Genomic DNA, 20,497 nt, shown 5'->3' with positions numbered 1-20,497 from the left:
GCAATCTTTTCTTGATCATTTGCTTGAGGCTCACTTTGTTGATGTTGAGAAGGAGGTGGGGTTCAGTTTGCTTTGCTTGAACGAGTTGGTACAAGGTAGGATGGCACTTGGGAAAGGGGAACCCTTCTAGGTGAAACGCTTGATAAACTGGTCGGACTCAATTGGGGGTTTAGTTTTCGGTACTTGTCGTTAGGAGCACCTAGACAAAAACAATATTTATAACTTCACAAACAACTCTACTATTAGTAAAGAGGCAAGTAAAGGTCGGATCCCAAGGGACGGGTATTGAAGTGAGATTTTCAATTGTAAGTAGCGGTGTCTAGGGGTGTCACAATTTGGGGTTGGAATAGAAGATCACTAAACTAAATAGCAACGAAAGTAAACAAGCAAGATGATTAAAAAGGGGTGTAAACAATTGATAAAAGGAACTAGGGTGTCGTGGGGTCATAGGGGATTCATGGTAATTGATCATACAAACATATTCTCAAATTATAAGCAAGCAATTATTGTTGTGATGGATCGAGTTGGTTTATATCTTACAATTCTAGGAAAGTTTGGGTCCCGGAGTCGAATCGATTAGATTGTACAATACCTACAAGTCGACTTAATCTTCCCTACTCAACTATATGCATGGTCTAATGAGACTCGAGTTGGTTTATGTCTTACAAGTCTCATTGAAAAGGTAAGTGATGAGTAAAACATGCAAGGATTCATAGGCTCGCATTTCATCAAACATAACATGTGCATAAGTTGAGATCACAACAAGCAATCAAATAAACTATGAAAACATATTAAATTAAGCATGAATCATCCCCCATGTTGGTTCCCCTAATTACCCATTAACCCTAGTTAAGGAAACTACTCACTCATTATCATGTTGAACATGCTAGCAAGGTTATCAATCATACCAACAAAGTAAAACATGATGAATAAATGAAGATGATTAACAATAATTAAAAAGGGATTAAGAGAATTATACCTACTAATGATTCCAATAATAAAGCAAAGAATAATAGAAGTACTTGATGATTGATTGAAAGGTTGTCAATCTCCCAATAATAACCCAAATAATCTTCAATAACCCAAAATAAAAGATGAACAAAAGAGAGATTAAGGAAATGAGATTTTTATTAAGACTTGATTAAAATTTGATTACAAGATTAAAGAGAGATTAGATTGATATAAACTACACTAAAGATTGATAAGAAGAACATGATTATCTAATTAGACTAATGGGGTATTTATAGTGGGGATTAGGTGCACAAATTAGGGTTTACTAAGGGCTTAAATGACGATTAAGTCCTTGAGGAATCGCTCCTCTCAGAAAAATATGCGAGTCTTCTTTTTGCCGGTCTTTCCGAGATATGCGCATCCTTCATAGAACAAGAAAAATGGAAAGTTGCTGTAACACAATCCGAGCGTCCAAGGCACGGGACGAGCGGATTCTCTGGCTTTTGGACGAGCGGATTCATTGGCTGGACGGGCGGGTTGTGGCCTTGTTGGACGAGCATCCCTCTGGCAAAGACGCTCGGATTCCTGGTCTTGGACGGGCGTCCCAATGGCAATCCGCTCGGATTCTGAGTCAGCTTCTTCCTTTCTTCTTTTCTTCCTCCTTCTCCCAACAATCCTCGGGGATTTTGTCGGAGATGCAAGGATCTTTTCTCATCATTGCCCAACTACTACAATATGTACAAAGCCCTTCTAGTCTTGTCTTCTCTTTGATGCTTGGTCATTGAATTCAATCAATTTAGCTCTATTTTGCCATGAAAATGCAAGGTCTGCACTCCTTTCCTACCAAGGGGACAAAAACTCAAAGAATATGCAAAAACAAAGGACTAAAGACAATAAATGACCTAAATATGCACTAAAAAGCATGGGAATAAGGCTAATTCGGGGACTAAATACGCTCAAATAATGGTCACATCAAATATCCCCAAACCGAACCTTTGCTCGTCCCGAGTAAAGAGGTGACAGAGACTAGGACCGTTATTTAAACTAACCTAATAGCGTAGCCGATATGAGATAATTAGCGGGTCTCACTCCGCCCCTTCAACTCACAATAAGACAACCATGAGGTAGGATGCCTTCTTGCAAGGCAAGGTGGGTCTTGCCAAAATGGCGCCACATCCATGCATTAAAGCACATAAAATCAAGTAATGGATGCATCTACAAAAGAATAGCCACTTTCCTCATCTGGGTGGCGGAAATTATCTACAAGGGAAGCAATTCAAGGGTACAGACTCCTTCATAGATGCAATTTCTTCAAACTACTAAGCCTAGAAGGATACCAATAAATCACCTCCAAATTGTGTGAAGCTAGGTTACCTTTGTCCTCAATCGTTAAATGCTTTTGTCAAGATTAGACTCCCTATGGCGTTAGAAACACTGGAGGATCGCGGAATTCCCCCTCTTACGTAGATAAGAAGAAGGGTCGTCCCCTCTCTACCATGCACAAGAATGGATACGATGGATAAAGGGACCGATAGATATTTGAGTTTCATTTGGGAGTTTGCTTTTGTTGTTGTTTTTCCCCCCAATTTCTTGTGGCATATAACATTTGAGAATACTTTATTTTTTGCCATTCCTTTTGATTTTTGGCATTTCAATACTTGACAACTTTCAACTTTTTGCAGTTTTTCTTTTGAACATTTTCAAAGTCACCCCATATGTAGTGAGGGTGCGTTATATTTGAAGCATATGAGTTTTCATTTTGTTACTCCTCTTTTCATTTGATGCAAATTGCAAACTTTCTTTCACTTTTCATTTCATTTCTTGAACTCAAATCAATTTCTTTTTGTGCCCATTCCCTTTGATGACAAAATGTATGGTAGAACATGGATGATAGATGGTTTCATGGTTTCAAGGGTCACCTTGGAATAAACGGTAGCCAAGGAGTTATCACACCACAAGGTACTCTTGACTAGGCCTTAATCCATGGGTCAAAGGATACTAGCATGACACATCCTAGGGTCTTTTACAAGTATTCTAACAAGCAAAGTCTTAAGAAGAAAAAGCATCTACTAGGGCCTAGATACACTTGTCAAGCTTCCCAAATAGATGGTTTCACAAAACGTTTCTAACATCCAACTACATGCCATGATGCAACTATCATATATACATCCTAATGCATATGATTCTACTAACTAATATGACAAATAATCTAAATGCAAGTCCTAAATTCACATTGTTTATACCGCATCAATCAAAATAAAGTCACATAGTCTTTAACATAAAGAGGGAAAAGGAGATTGGAAAGATCATACCATGCGGTCTTCAATATCCTCATGTCTCGGATGTGGCGTAGTTGATCAATGTGAACAAGGATAGACAAACATAATATATACAAACAATGTATACAAGACTACACTACAAAGGAACTGAACTTGTTTTTGGATTTTAAATTTTTCAATTTTTTTGATTTTTTTGAAATTTTTGATTTTTTTGGATTTTTGAATAAAAGTCAAGTTAGAATTTCCCATCCCCACACTAATATGGGCATTGTCGTCAATGGCCAATATGATAGGAAATTATGCAAAGATGATGCATGATTTCTAAACTAAATGCAAGCTATACTAGGCTACACTACATGATGCATGGGTTTTTGTTTATGACGGAGAGCATAATTTGGATTACCTCCCGTTGCGTATGCATGTACTTCCCCAAACCAAGATAGAGATTATTTTTAATGTCTTAAATTTCGGGGTAGTTCATGCACACGAAATGCAATGCATGAAACTATATATTGTCATTTTGGATTTTCCATGTGGGAACAATAAAAAGAACACCTCAATGGGGCCAAGGTGTTAGTCCTCCGTGTTGCTAGGACTCTCCAAACTATGATCAAGATAAAATAAAGAAAACAAATAAAGAAGTAGACAAACCTCAAGAGGGTAGGAGCCTCCAAAGTTTGCTAATCCTCCATCATATCATCATTGTCATTATTTTCCTCCATGGAAGTGGAATCATCTCCACTCCCATCTCCACTTCCTTGATCTTGCTCACTTTCCTCATCATCTTCATTAGCCTCTTCTTCTTTATCTACCTCTTCATCAACACCCTCATCTTCAACAACCTCATCATCGAGATTCTCATCTTCACCCGGTCTTTCACCACTAGATGTGCTTGGAAAGAAAACTTCCCTATCCGCCCAACTAGGCAAAGGACATGATGGATCAAGTATTCCTTGCCTAGTTAAATGAAGGAGGGGTGGATATTGGGCCAAGTATGCATCTACTCAATCATTATAAGCTTGTTTGTGCATTTCTCTCATGAGTAGAGTCATGTAATCATTTCCCACTTCAACATCTTTGGGTTTGAACTCTTGATATTTGAATGGGTAGGGTGGTGTGACAATGGAGGAGGAGGGCTCTTCAATCTTACCTCTTTGTTGACGGATGATGTACTCGGCGTCCTTGGAGAGTAGAAGAAGGTAGTTTGTCCGATGGGCACTCAATCGACAAATCTTGGAAGGCAAAGTGAAGGATCTAGCATCATTGGTTAGCCACCCATAGTTGGTGTCAAGAGAATTATGCTTGACCCACTTATACTTGTTAATCATGGCATCCATATCAATGAGATGACCCCCTTTGATCGACACATAGGTGTTATCTTTGTTGAAGTTTGGATCAAAGTGCTTGGCCAAGAGAGTAACTAGACCTCCATTTACAATATGAGCGGTGCCTTCCTTACCACAATCGACATTAAGCCATCTTTCCATCAAAAGCCTTAGAGCATTGAAGGGCTTAGTGAATTCCCTTCCTACATTCAAGGCCGACTCAAGTAGAACACAATCGAGCTCGGTAAAGTGATTAGTGCCTTTTCTTTTTATTATAGTATTCCCGATGACCTTGTGCCACACTCTAATGCTCTGATGGTGGACTAATAGAGCACGACAAGCATGAATGCTCATAAATTTCTTCCCGGAAATTGCCTCCCAATAAGGAGCGGGGTCATACTTTTCGGGCATCTTGTGATAATATGGTGTATCACTAAGGCCTAATATCTTACTCAAAACATCAAAGGTGATGCGCCTATTCACATTTGCAAGGCGAAACACGATGTATTCTCTAGTCTCTACCTTAGTCACTTTCAATGAACTTAAGAATTCCAAGGTAAGGGAGGGGTATGTCAATTCTCTTATGGTAAACAATTTACCCAATCACATGGCTTCAAATAAGGCTTTTGTTTGTTCAAGGACACCCAATTTGTTCAAGGCATCTTCACAAATGAATTTGGTGAGAAAAATGGCTTTCTTAGCATACTTGGCAAATGTATCCTTATGGGAGTTGGAAATGAAAATTACCTCCGGATAGTTGGATAATTGAGCGATTTCCGGAGTTGTTGATGTTGTTGCTTCCAAGGGAGGACTTTGTTGTTGTTGAACTTCCAAGTTTTCATTAGAAACCACCATAGCCATTGAAGCTTTCCTTGCTTGAAGGCTTTGTTGCCTTTTCGAAAGTGCCTTTGCTTTGAGTGCCTTTGTTGCTCCTTTTGTTCTTGCCATTGTTGATTACACCAAGAAAAGATTGAAAATCTTCAATTTCTAATTATACCCAAATTGATTTAAGATGAAAGGATTTTGCTTTGTTTTTCAAAAATCGACTCAAAGGTTGAAGATTTTGGTGCTTGAATCAATTAATGTTGCAAAAGGAGTGATTAATTGTTGTTGCGAGGATGTTTTTATTTGTTTTTGTGGAATTTGGTTGAGGAAATCTTGTTTTAGGTGATGGAGAGGATGAGGGTTTTAGGGTTTTAGGGTTTTAGGGTAGTGTTTGAATGTTTGAATGAATTAAATGAATGTGGGAAGGGGTATTAAAACACCCGAAAAATTCAAAACAGCAGGGGAAAGACGAGCGGATTCCCGTCGGGACGCTCAGATTCTGCTCAAATGGGCTTCAGGAAAACTCGCCTTAAGACGAGCGTCTTTCAGAGGAGACGAGCGGATTCTGCAATTTAGGATGAGCGACTTTCCTTAAAGACGAGCGGATTCTCTTACAGGAACTTTGCTTAATGTGCACTGGCAGAAAGACGAGCGTCTTTCTACAAAGACGAGCGGCCAGTTTCAGACGACCATCTTCTCAGCTGGAACGCTCGGATTCTCTTACAGACCAGATTTTTTATTTTTGCAGCTCGTTTAGAAGGACGGATTCCTCCACAAACGCTCGGATTTCTGTAAGACGAGCGGATTACCCATTAAGCCGCTCGGATTCCTCCTGGTCTACCCAGATTTAGGCCCATCCGTGCACTTGCATAACCCGTGTCATTTTCATTCTTCAAATCCCGTGTTCTTCATTGTAGGGGCACTATAAAGGCATGAATAGCCTAGGCAATTGCTATCCCCACACTAAGTTAAAGCACTACACATCAATAAAATCATTAGTCCCTCCCTCACTTCTCTCAAAAATGATGAATATCTTGATCAAGGCACAAAAATCCAAAAATGACAAAAATGCAATGTAAGAATTAAAATGCATGTTAGAGAGTTAGAAATATTTACAAATGGTGATTTGGAGAGGACTCCACCAAACTCTCATCCTTAGTGAGATGTCATGGGGGCATGGCCAAGGTGTTGCTGATGTTACTCAACACCATGAAGAAGTAGTCAAAAGCTTGTTCATTATCATGATAAAGATCCTCAATAGATCTTTGCACTTGTTGTCCTTCATGATGGTCTTGATCGATAGCATTACCAATATAGGGATTGAAAATCCCTTCAAACTCATCATCCCAAAGACCGCAAACTTCGTCTACTTGATCATTAAAAATCTCTTGAGTTGATAAAGACAACTCTCCTCCTTTCTTGATTTGGCCAACAAGGCCATTCTCTTCACTTGTCATGGGCGAGCTTTTCAAGCTCTCTTTGTTGCTATTCTCTTGCTCTTTTGATAGAGCATCATCAACTTTCTTTTTCCATTGGAATTCCGACTTCTTCCTCTCATCCTTCCGGCTATAATGATCAACCATAAAACATGGTTCATGCAAACGGGGAGCTCTCATGGTATTGTCAAGATTGAAAGTTATGCTCTCATCTCCCACCTCTAGAGTGAGATCTCCATGCTTCACGTCTATCACCGCACCCGCGGTGTGCAAGAAAGGTCTACCTAGAATGATTGGAATATTGGAGTCTTATACCATGTCAACAATGACAAAGTCCACCGGGATGAAAAATTTCCCAACTGTTACGGGAACATCTTCCCATATCCCTAATGGTGTCTTCGTCGATCTATCGGCCATTTGGAGTGTGATGTTGGTACATTTAAGCTCTCCCATCCCTAACCTTTTACTCACCGAATACGGCATAACACTCACACTAGCCCCTAGATCACATAGGGCTTTGTTGTCGTTGTGTCGCTAATGGTACACGGTATTGAGAAGCTTCCCGGATCTTTAGGTTTTGAAGGTGAGCTCCCTTGAAGGATTGCACTACTCACCTTAGTGAAGGCGATGGTTTCAAGCTTCCGGATCGACTTCTTTTTCGTAAGGATGTCCTTCATGTACTTTGCATAAGCCGGCACGTGATTGATTAATTCCGTGAAAGGAATCGAGACTTCCAAAGTCTTCACAATTTCCATAAATTTTCCAAGTTAGTCATCAAATTTGGGCTTAGCTTGACGACTTGGAAAAGGAAGTCTAATCACAATGGGTTCCTTCTCCTTGGCCTTGTCTTCATTTCTCTTTGAGACTTCTTCTTTTGATGGTTCTCCACCCTTGGAGTTTTGCACAACTTCTTCTTTGTCACTAGCTTCCACAACTTCATTCTCAACTTGCTTCTTTGGTGCTTCATACCTCGTACCACTCCTCAAGTGAATGGCTCTAACCGTTTCATGTCCCGGGGGATTACTTTGAGGTGGTAATTGCCCCTTTTGTCTTTGTGAGCTTGAAGATTCTAGTTGAGTCAATTGGGTTTCCAACATTTTGGTGTGGGCTAGGATGTTGTTGATGGTGATTTCCTTTGCTTGACTATCCTTTTGCATTTGAGTGAAAAACTCTTGTTGATTCTTTTGCATTTGGAGGACCGCTTTTTGGACATCAAAACCTTGGTCATTTTGTTGATTATATGGAGTTTGATTTTGGTAACCTTGGTTTTTGTTGTAAAAGGGTCTTTGATTTTGGTTTCTCATGGGAGGTGGGGTGTATGTTGGTTGAGGGTTTTGAACATTTTGGCTTTTGTATGAGAGATTTGGGTGGAATTTGGTGTTTTCATTGTAATAATTTGAATAAGGGGTACCACTTTTGTATGCTTGAAAAGCATTCACTTGTTCATTTGTTCCCCTACATTCACTTTGGTCATGTCCCAAAGTTCAACAATTCTCACATATCCCACTTGGGATTGATGAAGATGCCGTCATAGCATTCACATGATGCTTTGGTGATATTGAGGCTTCTTCAAGTCTAGCCATAGCTTTTTCGAACTTCAAATTGATGGTATCAATGTGAGCACTAAGTTGAGCACCCAATTGAGTAATAGAGTCCACTTCATACTTTCCTCCTCTAGTAGCCTTGCGAGGTCTACTATATTGTGAGTTATGGACAGTCATTTCCTCAATCTTGTTCAAAGTTTGATTATCGTCAACTTCGGTGAACATACCATTTGATCCCATGTTGAAAATGTTTCTTGAGTCTTCATAAAGACCATTCCAAAATTGTTTTACCAAGAACCACTCGCTAAGTCATTGATGAGGACATGAGCGACAAATTCCTTTGAACCGCTCCCAAGCTTCATACAAAGATTCTTTATCTCTTTGCTTAAAGCGCGTAATTTGAGCTCTTAGCATGTTAGTCTTTTCCGGTGGGTAGAACTTTTTGTAGAAAGCTAGAGCCAATTTCTTCCAAGAGTCAATTCCGAGAGTAGCCTTATCAAGCCCTTTCAACCATTGTTTTGCGGTGCCAATTAGAGAAAAAGGAAATAAGACCCATCGAATTTGGTCTTGAGTTACACCGGTTTGAGAAATCGCATCACAATAGTCACAAAAAGTCTCCATGTGAGAGTGAGGGTCTTCACTAGGCATCCCCCCAAATTGGCTTCTTTCGACTAATTGGATAAATGCGGATTTGGCAATGAAATTTCCGGTTAAGTATTGTGGTGTGGGAGTACCATTGGGTACGTTCTCCTCGGTTGGTACGGAATGTGATGAAAATTTAGGCATTGTGGGTTGATTATGTGTTGGATTTTGTGTTGGGTTCTCCTCACCTTCTCTTGCAAAAGGGTTGACGAACTCAATAGTGTTTGGTTGAATAACTACAACCTCACCAATACCTCTCAAAGTACCTCTAGCAAGTCTTCTATTGTTTGTCAAAGTCCTTTCAATTTCGTGATCAAAGGGTAACAAGTTACCTTGTGATCTTCTAGACATGCAAAATATCAAACAACTTGAAAATAATTAGAACAAACCTTGAGGAGTTTTACTTCCCCAAGGCAAAGAAAGACACAACTAATAACAATCTAAGAAAATCTAAATCAAGTTAACACCGTCCCCGGCAACGGCGCCATTTTTGGTCGGACTCACTTGGAGGTTTAGTTTTTGGTACTTGTCGTTAGAAGCACCTAGACCAAAACAATATTTATAACTTCACAAACAACTCTACTATTAGTAAAGAGGCAAGTAAAGGTTGGATCCCATGGGACGGGTATTGAAGTGAGATTTTCAATTGTAAGTAGCGGTGTCTAAGGGTGTCACAATTTGGGGTTGGAATAGAAGATCACTAAACTAAATAGCAATGAAAGTAAACAAGCAAGATGATTAAAAAAGGGTTTAAACAATTGATAAAAGGCACTAGGGTGTCATGGGGTCATAGGGGATTCATGGGAATTGATCATACAAACATATTCTCAAACTATAAGCAAGCAATCATTGTTGTGATGGATCGAGTTGGTTTATATCTTACAATCCTAGGAAAGTTTGGGTCCTGGAGCCGAATCGATTAGATTGTACAACACCTACAAGTCGACTTAATCTTGCCTACTCAACTATATGCATGGTCTAATGAGACTCGAGTTGGTTTATATCTTACAAGTCTCATTGAAAAGGTAAGTGATGGGTAAAAAATGCAAGGATTCATAGGCTCGCATTTCATCAATCATAACATGTGCATAAGTTGAGATCACAACAAGCAAGCAAATAAACTATGAAAACATATTAAATTAAGCATGAATCATCCCCCATGTTGGTTTCCCCTAATTACCCATTAACCCTAGTTAAGGAAACTACTCACTCATTATCATGTTGAACATGCTAGCAAGGTTGTTGATACGTGCATATTCTATATACTTTATCTGCGGTTTTGGCACGTATTTTCATGCATAATTGATAGCTTAAGGCTACTATTTCTCCCGAAACGGTTTACTTTGCATTTTCTATGATTTATTGTAGGAATGCATGGAAGTAGGCTAAATCAAGCCAAGTTCGTCCTCCGGAAGCGAGTTCAAGGAAGCTAAGAGGAAGGAGAGTTCATTCACTCACCTTGAGATACGTGCAAGGAGTGAAGAGTCATTTTGGAAGCATCAAGGAGCCACTGCACAGCATTATCAGTCGATCGACTAAGCCTTTCAGTCGATCGACCACTGGATCTCAGACAGAAGTTACTGTTCCGCGTGTTCAGTCGATCGACCGTGCAGACCAGTCGATCGACCTGATTTCGAGCTGATGTTTAATTTTCCGTGTTAGACTTTTAAAAGCCCAACTTGTAATTAACTTTCAGTATCTTTTTATCAGTAGCACGCAGCAACTTTTAGGTTATGTCATTCATTCTGAAAAAACTCAGTTTTCAGATCTAGCTTGAGACGGAAACCTTTGATTCGAATGCTTTGTTCTTGATATTCAATTAGTAAGCCTTTTATGCAATTTTTCCTTTTCTTAATTTCACTTGTTATTTTGATTCTTATTTCATCAATTAATTTCAGCAATTGATTTCTTCCCCTTTGTGTTAATTAGATTTCATTATGTCAAAGTTGTTCTTCACTATTAATTTCGTAATTAGTGTAGTTATGATTATGCGTAGGTAACTCCTTTGATTGGGAATTAGGTGAGCCATGGTATAAAATTAGGATAGTTGTGTAGTTTGGGTTCTTCCGTATTGGTCTTGTTATCTTTTGATGGATTTCTTGTTAGGTCGAAAGATTGGTAATTTGATTTATCGCTAGATTTAGAATTTCTCTTGAGTGAAAACTTTGATAAACTCTAGGGAATTATTGGACCGTGAGGTTATTTGAGCTTTGATCGAAAGACTAGCTTATTTTCCCTGAGACCGTATTATGAGAACTCTGCTGCTTGACTGACCTGCTTTTTGCCATGGTGAACCGAAATTCCCGATCCTCTTTTTTTATCTTGTTAAGAATATTCATTTAGCAATTAGCCAGTTAATCAATCGATTTCAAAACCCCCATTTTATCGTTACTTTATAGACTGAAAAATAGCAAACAAAATCAACCTTGTCTCTCTGTGGTTCGACCCTTACTATCACTAGCTATAGTTTTAGTTTGGAATTATAAATTTATTTTTGGTACTAAACGACGGTATCAAATTTTGGCGCCGTTGCCGGGGAGACGGTGTAATTCTGTTTGCTTTATTTTAGTTTATTTTCCTTGTCTCAGGGAACTTTTGTTCCTTGAGGCCGTTGCTTACCTTTGCTTCTAGTTTTGCTTTTGCACAGTTAGAGGACGGGTTTTTGAGAGGAAGACTTGAGTACTCTCATTTTGGAAGTTATGGCTACGATATATGATAATTTTCAGCCAAAGGAGCACCACCTTCCAAAGGGGCAACAGTTACCTACCCCTTCTACCGGTAAATTCGAGTTTCGTTCCTCTTATATTGATTTAGTGGAACGGAATCGATTCAGCGGTCTACCAGATGAAGACCCCTTGAAACATATGGAAATTTTCACGGATTATTGTTGTTCAATACCTATACCGGAGGGGGTAACTCAAGATGAAGTAAAGGGGTTTATGTTCCTATACTCCTTGAAGGATTCGGCGCGAGATTGGTGTCTAAAATATGATGTTTCACACTGTATTCTACACGCATTTCAGAGCTCAAATGTGCTATATATGCCCATATTTCTCTATTTTCCTCTACTTTCGTGCTTTTGTACTTTATTGCGAAATGTGGAGAAATCAACGGAAATCAAGCCAAATCCGTCCCCCGAGTAAGCCGCATTGCAAATGACGTAAAGGAATCACTTAAGGAACGAGCTTGGTGCGCGATCCAAGGCCCAAAAGACAAGTCCACGAAGAATAAAGAAGTCAATTAGCAGCTCAAGCGGTCGATCGACGAAACCCATCGATCGATCGACCAATGCTCGGATCCGTGCTATCGTTGTTCTTTGAGATCCGATCGATCGACTAGCCTGAGTAGTCGATCGACCAGATTTCGATTCCAGACGGGAATTAAAAGATTGAGAAACTCAAGGCCCGTGAAGTTTAGGTTTTAGAAATAAGTTGTTACGTTGATTCCTATATAACGTAACCTAAGAACATCGAAGGAGACACCAAGTCTTTCATTCAGAATTTTACATCAAGTTTTAGCCTTAAGTTTTCATTAAAGTTCTTTATCGAATAATTAGGGTTTGGAATTATTGTGAGCATCGAAATTCGGTTCTTATTAATCAATCTTACCCCTGCAATTCGGTACTCTTCCTGCTTAATTTCAGTTTTATTGTTTTACTTCCATTGTTAGTATAGAATTGATAGTTAGTGTCCCTAAAGCCAATTATCGCTTCATTATCGTTGTTATTTATTTTAAGTATGAATTCCGTAATTGTCATGAGTTTTATTGCTGTTTTTACCTTCACCATGAGTAGCTAATTTCGTAGTGCTAGGATGTAGGGGAGTTGTGGCATAGGCGGCAATAGGTTAGACACGGACTGAACCCGCATGTCAGTCGTTCGACTGATATTGTTGGTCGATCGACTGACCTTGTAAGGTTATCCTTCGTTTTAATTGTTTTTAATCTTGTATTTAACAAATCGAATGCATGCGACCAGTTAGATACCTATTTTGTGACTGACCCATTAGACCGAAAGGTAGGGAAGGTTATTTGACCGTCAATTAATTCGACTAAACTGTGCTAAGATCGAAAGATAGGTATAGTTTAGACCATTAGTCACTTTTCAGGACGAAAGTCAGTATTAGTGACATTAGGGACCTATAGCGAGATCGAAAGATGCTATTTGTTAGGAGTGGACCGAGAGGACCTCTTATTTCCCGCCTTACCTGTGTTTAATTCAGACCGACTTAGTTTGCTGCCGCCGAAGCTATAATGACCCGACCATCCTAGTACCCTTCTTTTATCTGTTTAAATCATATTTTTAGTTTATTTTCCTTTTATTGTTGCTAGCTGTCGACCAATTCAAATCAACCCCTATTATAGTTACCCCAGACTGAATATAAATCAACTAAAGTTTACAACTGCCTCCTTGTGGTTCGACCCTGTTACCACTAGCTTAGGTTAGTCTTAATAGGAGATTATAAATATTATTTTTGGTACCTACAACGACGGGTATCAAATTTTGGCGCCGTTGCCGGGGAGGCAATAGTCCTAATTTTAGTTGTTTTTACTTTTTAGTCTTTCTTAGTTTAAGGAACATCCGTTCCTTAAACTGTTCTTATATTTTGTTGTAGTTTCCTCTTATGCACAGGTCACAGGGTGGTCCATTACTGCCATTTGATCCAGAGATTGAGAGATCTTTGCACGTTAAGAGGAGATTGTTTCAAGAACAACAGCTGGAAGAGCCCAGTTCTCATTCTAGCTTTTACGAGAACGAGCTGTTCGAGGAGAATCCACCATCTTCACCCGTTTCTACATCTTCAGCCGAGACAGTTACTTCTCCGGAATTTTCAGTCATGGCCGAGGAAGCGAGTATAGCTAGTTTTTCTGAGCCGACAGCCGATAACTTGTATAAGGGGTTCGAATTACGGAGATGCCGGGAAATTCGAACCAAAGCCCGCCTACATCACTATGGTAGAGAGGAACCGATTCGGGAGGCTGCAAATGAAGATGCGGCTAAACATATGGAGACCTTCATTGACTCTGCTGTTCCATACCCCCACCAAATGGCGTGACCCGGACCGGATCAAGGAGACTATGTTTATCTTCTCCCTTCGTGATGCTTTGCAAGGGAGTGGTATAGAGATCCGGACCGAGCCGCTCGGAGATCACCGATTGGAATACATTGGCATTGGCGTTCTACAAGAAGTACTTTTCTGCTTCGAGGACGATCGCTATTAGAGCTCAAATCACGGGCTTTAAACAAGGGCCTGATGAGAATTTCCACGAGGCATGGGTCCGATTCAAGAAGTTGGTGCGAACCATACCGCACCATGGGTTTGCGAAATGGAGTTTGTGCAATCATTTCTACAATGGGTTGTACGACGATCGAGGGGCCATTTTGGATCTGCAGCCCAATGGAAGATTCGCTGAAAATTTGGGAGCAACCAAAGGGTGGAAGATCATTGACGATCTAGCTACCCACAAGGCCGAGTATGGGAATTCGAGAGGAAACCGGAGGAGGAGAGTGCTGAATCTTCCTCTGTCGCTGCACTTGAGGCTCTTCTTGCGAGATTTGACAAGTATGAGCTAGGAGGAGCTTCTAAAGGGGGGGTGTACCAAGTCAATGCCGTGATGGACGGTCCCTTCGTCTGTGAAAGGTGTGGAGTTGAGGGCCATGTCTCGAAGAACTGCCCTAGTCCCTTTGAATCTTGTGCTGCCTTTCAACACTATAGGCAGACAAACACCTACTACGAGCCACCGCATCCGAACTTGAGTTGGAGGAGCCAGAATGTCCAAAACCCAACTCAACCTCCGCCACAAAGCAGCCCATATGTGCCTCCTCATCAAAAGCAACAGCAATATCAAAAGCCTCCTTATGTGCCGCAGCAACAATCACAGAACTCTGAGTTCTCCGAGCTTAAGAATCTGTTGCTAAAGGAGTCCCAAGCAAGAGAGGCCGGGATGAAGTTATTAGAGAGCCAAATTGCTCAATTGGCTAGTAAAAATAACACTCGAGCTCCGGGACACTTGCCCACTCAACCCGAACAAAAGGAGACCCTAAATGCCATCACCTTGAGGAGCGGGTCTACCCTTGATGGTCCTGCCATGGTTGAGGATGCTGTTGGAAAAGATAAGCCAGAAGTAAGCCAAGAGAAAGCTTCAACGAACAATTCAAAGAAAAAGACGTCTGCCAGGAAATTCAGTCGATCGACTGAAGTACCTAGTCGATCGACTGAATTACGAGTTACAGGAGCTTCTGGAACTGTGCAACCCAGTCGATCGACTGAGGAGGGTGGTCGATCGACCAAAACCACTGCTGATGTTGAAGAATCTCGTCCTTTAATGTCAAATAACCTACGAGATCACTTGTTTCGGGGTACCACAGTCCCGAAGATTTTAGGGGCAGACCCGAGTGCTGATGGGTCAGTCCCGGCTCCGAAGTTCGATCCAATGACGGTCAATGGGTCTCATTTGAGACAGTCTGAGGAGGGGTCTAGCTTCAACAAAGAGAAGGTGACGGACTTTCAGCCTAAGTCCAAGGATACCGGCACACGTGACTTAGAAGAGAGGCTAAGGTGCTCCTTACAGCCCCATATCCGGAGAGACTCGTGCCAACCAAAGAACAGGTATCTTTCAATAAGTTTGAGAAAGTTATCCGTAGTCTGAATGTGCAAGTCCCCTTCCTTGAACTAGTTAACCAAGTACCCGCTTACACTAAATTTATGAAACAACTATTGTCCAAAAAGCGGTCACTTGAAACAGTGCACACTGTCGCACTCACCAAGGAGTCTTGTTCTTATCTGTCTCACACTGCGCCCCTTAAGTTAGAGGACCCGGGCAGCTTTTCTGTCCCTTGCAAAATAGGTACCTTCTCAATTGAGAAGGCATTGTGTGACTTAGGGGCCAGTATAAGTGTCATGCCCTTGAGTTTGGCTAGGAAACTCAAGTTGACCCGGTTTGCTATCACAGAAATGCAAGTTCAGATGGCTGACCGATCTGCGGTCGAGCCTATAGGAGTCCTAGAGGACATACCCGTCCAAATAGGGAAGTTTTTCTTCCCTGTTGACTTTGTTGTCCTTGATATGCCTGAGGATGACCATATTCCCATCATTTTGGGTAGGCCATTTCTGCACACTGCTGGTGCAGTCATCGATGTCGGTCTAGGCACCTTGACCTTCAAAGTTGGGAAACATTCTATCGTTTTTGCCCAACCTGCTAAAAAGAAGGACCCCATGTGGCCCGTTACTTGTAATACGGTCTCTGAAAAGAGATCGTACTTTGTGCTTCCTGAATCGACCGTTCCTTTTACTACTGTTGTGTTAACCCCTCCGCCCCAGATTGGGAGGAAGAAGGAGGAAGAATCTGTTGTTTTAGATAATGCAGGAGCTGGTTTGGGGAAGGAAGAGCCGTTGGATGCTCCAGCTGTGACGGAGCAGATTGTTTCAAGAGGAGGTCTTGGTTGCCTAAGCTATGGGACTGATGAGGAAGTGGAAGATGAGCCAGCCAAGGTGAGATGGGCAGATCTGGATTCCGACGATTCCAAGGAAGCCCTTGATTGGGGAGATGACGAAGCTGATCAGTTGAGTTCTCCGACTGTCGAAGCTAAGAAGGGTGCAACTGATAAGATGAGCACCATTGAGGCTACCTCTAGTAGCCAGAAGCCGACGAAGTGGGCCATACCGTGGTCCTTTTTGATCAACTATTAGTTGATCAAGCTCGTTATAAACTTCATTTTATTGCTTTCGAACTATTTTTTTATTGCTTTTGCGTGCGCGAAAACTTCGCTTTTATTTCGTTTGCTTAGGATTTTTAAGTACTTTAGACTTCGTTCTGGGTTTTGCGCAATTTTGGGCGCGTACTATTGTGTATTTGCAGGTATTTAGAGCTTATTAGCTCAAATCATTGAGCAATTACGAAGAAATAAGACACTGCAGCAGTGTTTTCAGTCGATCGACTGGCCATCATGGTCGATCGACTGAATTGCAGGTTTACAGAGCTACTGTTCATGCCACACCTGGTCGATCGACTGACCCTCGTGGTCGATCGACCCCTGCTGCTGCTATATGCGTTCACGACCTCTCCCCTGCTGTGTTTGGTCGATATGCGGACCTAAGGGAGTCTTCTACTCCACTTTATTATCCGTCGAATTATCTATTTCTTCTATTGCCTCAATTTTGCACAATTTTTACCGCTTCAAAGTTGCTTTCTTCAGTCTTATGCGTGGTTTAACTGTCTTTCAGGCATTCTTGTTGGTAGCACTGCTAGCTACTGAAACCTCCTAGCTCACGCTGGTTTGGGGAGGTTTCCTTTGCTGCGCTTAAAGCCTTGTGAGTTCCCAAGTCTTTAATTCATGTCATTATGTTTTATTTTATTTCTTTTCCCGCAAATTCCCATTTCTCTTTTCTTCATTATATGATCTTGCACAATGGGGACATTGTGTGATTTGGTTTGGGGAAGGGTTTTGCGTTGCATTCATTCTATTTTGCATTCACGTTTATTTTAGTTTGCATTGTTTTTTTTTCATCCCATATATATATCACAAAAAAAAAAAAATTGAAAAATTTCAAATATTTCCATAAAATTGCACGTTTATTTCAGCATATAGGTCGAGTCGGAACGGTAGTATTTTTATGATGATTTTGCATTTGCACCTGTTTCGCCTGAGCCTTGCTAACCTGACATGTTATTAGTAGAATCGTAAATGCATATCTACGAGTTTTCGTTACATTCTTGCTGTACCTGAGACTTGACTTAGAAAATTGGCAACCTACATCATATTTTCTGAGAATTAGAGCCTATAACTGGTGACATTCATGACCAGTTTATCTAGGAATGTGAGTAGTACTCCTTATGAGGCATGTTTCCTTAATTTGCATAATTATGAATTTGATCTGCTTAGTACCTGTATGCATTCGGTTTGTGGTTTGTCGACACATGTGGTAGAGGTTTCCTTTATTCATTTTGCCCATAAACTCCACACTGCCAAAAATATCTTTTTTTGTCCTATTTACTACATCCTGCATTTAGCCTGCCTTTGTCAAGCTAGTAGTCCGTGTTCTTGGGATTGTTACTCATTTTTGGTAGCATATGCTCTGTCGAGATGATTGTTGGGAGAATGAGAAGGAGGAAAGAGGAAAAGATGAAAAATGAAAGAAAGAAAAAAAAGAGAAAAAACGATTCGGAAAAGAGAAAAAAGTTTATGTACTGTTCAAAGCAGTCGATCGACTGCTCCTTTTAGTCGATCGACTGAGATTCGAGAAAAAGAAAAAGTCAATTCGCATAATTTAATCCTTATCTTTTGGCGATTTTTGCTCCCATGTTTCATTTATATCCTATGGGGAGTTTTATTGATTTGATAATTTGGAGATTGTGAGTTTTGTGCTTGCTATAGCACCGTTCATTTGTTTATGAGAAAGGAGTCGGATGTTGTCCTTTGGTTCCGTTTTGGTACTAGCTTGATCACCTGTACCTCCACTTTACCATAAAATGTCTTGCCTCTTCTTACCCATACCTCACATATCCCATATATATACCTCGGCATGTGTCAATGGTCATCTGTTTGGTTGGAATGCATATGTACGGTCATAGAGGTCATTTTCATATTTTATTGCTGGCATGTCTTCATAGGTCGTAGTTAGGTGAGAGTCACTACAGAATTAATTCTTTCTATCTTACATATATATCACCTGTGCTTAATTGAGTGATCTGAGCGACCCGCGAGAGTCCAGTTTGATAAGTCTCTACAGTCAACGGTTCAGCAGTTTTTGACGACTTTATAATTCGTTTGCATGATTCACATTACTAATTGATTGTTGGTTGTGCATTAAATCGGTTTAGGCTTAACAGTTTGCATTTCGCTCTGAGATTGAACTCGTTCCATTAGGTCATTAGATCGAGTCTAGTTCTTGCTTGGGGACAAGCAAGGCTTGGTTTGGGGAGATTTGATGCGTGTCTAAAATATGATGTTTCACACTGTATTCTACACGCATTTCAGAGCTCAAATGTGCTATATATGCCCATATTTCTCTATTTTCCTCTACTTTCGTGCTTTTGTACTTTATTGCAGAAATGTGGAGAAATCAACGGGAAATCAAGCCAAATCCGTCCCCGAGTAAGCTGCATTGCAAATGACGTAAAGGAATCACTTAAGGAACGAGCTTGGTGCGCGATCCAAGGCCCAAAAGACAAGTCCACGAAGAATAAAGAAGTCAATTAGCAGCTCAAGCGGTCGATCGACGAAACCCATCGATCGATCGACCAATGCTCGGGATCCGAAGCTTATTTCTTTGAGATCCAGATCGATCGACTAGCCCGAGTAGTCGATCGACCAGATTTCGATTCCGGCGGAATTAAAAGATTGAGAAACTCAAGGCCCGTGAAGTTTAGGTTTTAGAAATAAGTTGTTACGTTGATTCCTATATAACGTAACCTAAGAACATCGAAGGAGACACCAAGTCTTTCATTCAGAATTTTACATCAAGTTTTAGCCTTAAGTTTTCATTAAAGTTCTTTATCGAATAATTAGGGTTTGGAATTATTGTGAGCATCGAAATTCGGTTCTTATTAATCAATCTTACCCCTGCAATTCGGTACTCTTCCTGCTTAATTTCAGTTTTATTGTTTTACTTCCATTGTTAGTATAGAATTGATAGTTAGTGTCCCTAAAGCCAATTATCGCTTCATTATCGTTGTTATTTATTTTAAGTATGAATTCCGTAATTGTCATGAGTTTTATTGCTGTTTTTACCTTCACCATGAGTAGCTAATTTCGTAGTGCTAGGATGTAGGGGAGTTGTGGCATAGGCGGCAATAGGTTAGACACGGACTGAACCCGCATGTCAGTCGATCGACTGATATTGTTGGTCGATCGACTGACCTTGTAAGGTTATCCTTCGTTTTAATTGTTTTTAATCTTGTATTTAACAAATCGAATGCATGCGACCAGTTAGATACCTATTTTATGACTGACCCATTAGACCGAAAGGTAGGGAAGGTTATTTGACCGTCAATTAATTCGACTAAACTGTGCTAAGATCGAAAGATAGGTATAGTTTAGACCATTAGTCACTTTTCAGGACGAAAGTCAGTATTAGTGACATTAGGGACCTATAGCGAGATCGAAAGATGCTATTTGTTAGGAGTGGACCGAGAGGACCTCTTATTTCCCGCCTTACCTGTGTTTAATTCAGACCGACTTAGTTTGCTGCCGCCGAAGCTATAATGACCCGACCATCCTAGTACCCTTCTTTTATCTGTTTAAATCATATTTTTAGTTTATTTTCCTTTTATTGTTGCTAGCTGTCGACCAATTCAAATCAACCCCTATTATAGTTACCCCAGACTGAATATAAATCAACTAAAGTTTACAACTGCCTCCTTGTGATTCGACCCTGTTACCACTAGCTTAGGTTAGTCTTAATAGGAGATTATAAATATTATTTTTGGTACCTACAACGACGGGTATCATTTAGCACTAGCCTTCTACAAGAAGTACTTCCCGCCTTCGAAGACTG

The 20,497-nt window shown here is 40.5% G+C and overlaps 1 non-coding gene across 1 annotated transcript; it reads left to right on the top strand.

Annotated features, from left to right (window-relative positions):
• Positions 1–8,667: 8,667 nt before the first annotated feature.
• Positions 8,668–8,774, top strand: LOC141603273 (small nucleolar RNA R71). The gene has a single exon (XR_012525162.1). It is a non-coding gene; the product is annotated as a small nucleolar RNA R71 (small nucleolar RNA).
• The last annotated feature ends 11,723 nt before the right edge of the window (positions 8,775–20,497 follow it).

This window comes from Silene latifolia, chromosome 9 (genome assembly GCF_048544455.1).
Source record: "Silene latifolia isolate original U9 population chromosome 9, ASM4854445v1, whole genome shotgun sequence".
In the NCBI taxonomy this organism is placed as follows: domain Eukaryota; kingdom Viridiplantae; phylum Streptophyta; class Magnoliopsida; order Caryophyllales; family Caryophyllaceae; genus Silene; species Silene latifolia.
The sequence above is the reverse complement of the archived record's forward strand: the minus strand, read 5'-3'. Positions and strand labels throughout refer to the sequence as shown.